Here is a 4,319-nt window from a genome sequence, read left to right as displayed (position 1 = left end):
ATCAGGATTAGTAGATAATTAAAAAATAATCAATTTTTAAGCTATTTTCAAGAAGCTTTCTGTACCCCCAGCCGGTGGAGGAGCTCTAGCTCCTTGCATACTTTAAATTAGGCCAAACCCTTCTAGCCCTAGCTAGGTATCTCACTTGTCTTCAAGCTCATCAAATCAGCGCAGCAAACCGTCGAAGCGTTTAGGAGAAATCGTCATTTTCGTTGGCGCCAATTTTTTGAGGAGTTTTTGCCATTGTTGCTTCATCAAATCAAATCTCTCTAATTCCTCTTAGCCCCGGCGGGGGTTTTCAAGCATGCTCTACAAGCTGGTGGACAGAATTCAATTTCATCAAGTCTACAGTGAGATCCAAGCTCTTCATCAAATCTACAGGTGACTTTGGTGAAATAGAGATTAAGCTTTCAATATTTGGTCAAATCTTATGTTTATTGGCTTAATCCTCTACTAGACTCATTGCTATTAATGCCTTTGAAAGCATTTGAGCTCATTTGAAGTCTAAGGCACCAGATCTGGACTCCCCGCATACTCTATTTTTTGCACACAAAATAGTGGATTAATTTGCTAATCAATGATTAATCAGTGCTAATCACTATATTTTGGTACAATTGAGGGTTCAAATTAACCATTAGGTATCTGATACAGATCCCTATAACTTCAGATTGCAATTTGGAGTTGGTTTGGTACTCCAACCATTCTGTACAAATTGGTTACCCTTGATTTATGTAATTTCTGGTGATTTTATGCTGATAAAATTGTTGTAATCATCTATTAAACACCAGATTGAGTTGTAAAAGGGTAGACACTGCCCTTGAATCTTGAAATTGGATCAAGAGGTAAGACCCCCTTCACATCACCATGAGTACAGCACATGAAATAGCCAAATTTAATGGGGAGCAATTTTACACATGGCAGACAAAAACCATGTATTTGCTCATGAGGAAAAATCTGTGGGGGTTAGTTGAGGGAAGAGATGAATGCCCAGAGAGAGGAGAAAATGAGTGGAAGAGTAGGAATGAAAAAGCATTGGGACTTATTGCACTCAGTTTAAATGATGAAATCATTCATCACATCACAGGGATACAATGGGCAAAAGATGCATGGGATGAACTCAATAAATTATTTGGCACACAAGCAAAAAATTCAAAGATAAATCTGTTAATGCAATTCTACAAATTGGACATGAAGGAAAGTGAATCTTTAATCACACACTTGATGAGGCACTAACATTGCTTCTGAAGAGTGTGGACAAAGGTGAATATGAAAATATTGTAGCAACACTAAAGAATGTACCTAAATTGAAGCTACACGAGATAGCAGCAGCTCTACTAGAGCAAGAGAGCAGAGGCAAAGAAAAGAAAGGGCTCGACTCAACAGCAGGAGAAGAAAAAGCATTCTTCAACCGAGGAGGATTCTCTCGAGGACGAGGACGAGGAAGAGGCAGAGTAGGAGAAAGGATCCTCACTTGCAACAATTGTGGAAAGCCAGGTCACATGGCAAGAGACTCCTACAGCAAACCCAATGGAGAAGGAACGACATCGGCAAACTTCATGGAGGCTCCAAAGGAAATGGAGTCAAATCATCTTTTCTGAGAGAGAGAGAGAGAGAGAGAGAGAGAGAGAGAGAGAGAGAGAGAGAGAGAGAGAGAGAGAGACCCCACAACCCAATGTAACCTACCCCAACAAAGTAAAACCACCTCTGAGCCACCGATGATGTAGGCCACGTGGTAGATGTATGTGTGAGCACTTTAGTCAAGGTCGCAGGCAACTATAGTAAGCCTTGGACACATAGAGAGAGAGAGTGTCAAGGACTATGAGTTTAGGGACTCGAGGCACTAGTTGTAGACTATTAAGTAAGGGGAGGCAAACTTGGTATAGGGTCTAGGTGTACTAGGAGTATTCACTTGAGGGGAGGTGTTGAAAATACAAGTGAATAGGGTGTGTGCGGGAACAAGCCCTTGGTTAGAGGCTGTAAAAGAGAATGTGTAAATGTGAAAGAACCTGTGAAAAGGTGAGAAGATTCTACTGGGAGAGAATAAAGGGTAGCCTGATAAAGATTTAGGAAGTGTGGAGATATTTTGGGAGATATTCTGGGAAAAGTGAAGAGGTGGAGAGAATCAGGGAAAAGAGGTGGAGTGAATCAGGGAAAAATCAGTGGGATTTGATGCTTGATGTAAACTCTATAAATTGAGGCATAGCCCTAATGAGAATTTTCTGGTTTTTGAGTATCCATGCCTACATTAATCTATTTGTTAATTACCCACTAATTACGTCTTAATTATTTGCTAATCACTTTGTTAATGATGTTGATTCTAGTGTTTGATCCACCATAGCTCATCACAATGCTCTAATTTCAACAATGATAAGCTATAAGCCTATTTTAGTGCCATTGGAGCAGAGAACACAAAGCTTTCCGCCGCAGATATAGGTGAGCTTTTGGAGGACCCCACTACTTTTACAGGCGCATAGTAAGTAGCTTGATCTACATCAACATTACTAGGCCAGACTTGAGTTACGTTGTTGGACTTGTGAGTTGGTTTATTTAGGCCCCTAAAAAGCCACACTTGGATGTGGCTAGACGGATTCTTAGGTACATAAAGTTCATAGTTGATTATGGACTTTTCTATGAGGCTGGTATAGAGATATAGCTACATGGGTACACAGATGTTGATTGGGCTGGTAGTGTTGCATAGACAAGAGATCTACCAGTGATTTTATGTTCTCATTTGAGAGTACTACTATGAGTTGTATTGAGATGTCAAGCTCAACATGAGCTGACACTCTCACGAGGTGCCTGTATGACCATTTGACATTTATATCACTGGCGAGTTTGGTAGCTGGAACTGACATATCTTTGCTACAGCTAGACGACTAGTCCACATATACCCACTTCTCTTAGCGTTCGCTTGTATATACTCTATTATGTGTGTTAGTCACTTTATCTTCTTTGTAGGCCTCTTTTGTTGTGTGAAGAAGAAGAATTTTGAGCCTTTCACCTTGTGTGTGCTCTCTTCTAGGGTTTGTGTGAGTGTGTGTGTGCTTGCAAGAGCTCAAGCTCTCTTATCCCCTGCATCTTTTCATGGTATCAGATCTTGGGTCATGCTAAGGGCTAAGCAGCACAGCAAGAGAAGCACATGAAGTGGTACGAGGGTAAGAGCTTCATCTACTCTTCCCCCTTTGTGTTGGCTACTACACCCTTGTTAAGAGCTCTTCGGGAGGCGCCGGCAAATGAACTCTGATTGAGGAGCGTTCTTCGCGGGAGCAAAGGTACAAAAGGTAACTATATTTTTCATTGAAAAGTATAGTTTGGGGGGCGAAAACACATTTCAAGCGCGTCTGGACCTCCGTTTTTCAGTTTGCAGGCATTCACCCCAGCACTGCGGGGGTAAGTTTCAATTCTCTGTAGAACTATGTTTTTGGAACTGCAGGAAGGGCGATTGGTTGGGCACACACTATCTGTGCTATAAAGAGGTCTCAAAGTTGCCACTGGGTGTATGTATGCAAAGTAAGGTCACTGGTTGTGACAATTTGGGTGCAGTATAGTACCGCTGTAGTGTTGCTGGTAAATTTGTGTTATAGAAAAAATGTCAAATGATGGAATAAACCTGATTGTTGCAAAGAAGCTTGACAAGAACAACTTTCATGTTTGGAGGTTTAGATTGACAAATTTCTTGATGGGAAAAGGTTACTGGAAGGTGAACATGAGGAGGCACTGGAGATACTTGAGATTAATCTAACTACCTGCAGATATAAAAGAGTTCAAGGATTAGAATCAAGGAGCAAGGAAAGTCATGTATTGGCTTTCTATCAGCATACACGACACTATGATTGGGCATATACAAGATGCCAAGTCACCTAAGGAGGCATGAGACACCTTGGTGAAGCTGTATGAAACCAACACCAAGACACGAAAAATTCAGTTGAAGAATGAGCTTCATACTGTGGAAAAGAAGAATATGTATGTGAATGACTATACTTTGAAGATCAAGGGCATTGTGGAATCCCTTGCATCAATTGGTGTTTCTGTTGTTGATGATGATAAGATGGAAGTGTGTCTGCGTGGTCTCGAGCCACAATACAAGACGTTCAAGACGTCTATTTAGACTCGGGGAGAACATTCCCAACTTCAAAGATTTGGTGTTAATGTTTATGATTGAAGAGAAAAACTTGGGTGAAGATCAATAGTCTTCACAAGGCAGAAACAATTCAGAGACAAGAAGGCCTTCTACACAAGTGTAGGTAGAGGATAAGGTAGAGGTCGTGGACGTGGACGTGGCCAAGGTGGTGGCCAAACAGGTAATCACAATCATGGTC

The sequence above is a fragment of the Cibotium barometz genome, chromosome 58 (assembly GCF_041138505.1).
Source record: "Cibotium barometz isolate CiBa-2024 chromosome 58, ASM4113850v1, whole genome shotgun sequence".
In the NCBI taxonomy this organism is placed as follows: Eukaryota; Viridiplantae; Streptophyta; class Polypodiopsida; order Cyatheales; family Cibotiaceae; genus Cibotium; species Cibotium barometz.
Note: the sequence above shows the minus strand (reverse complement) of the source record.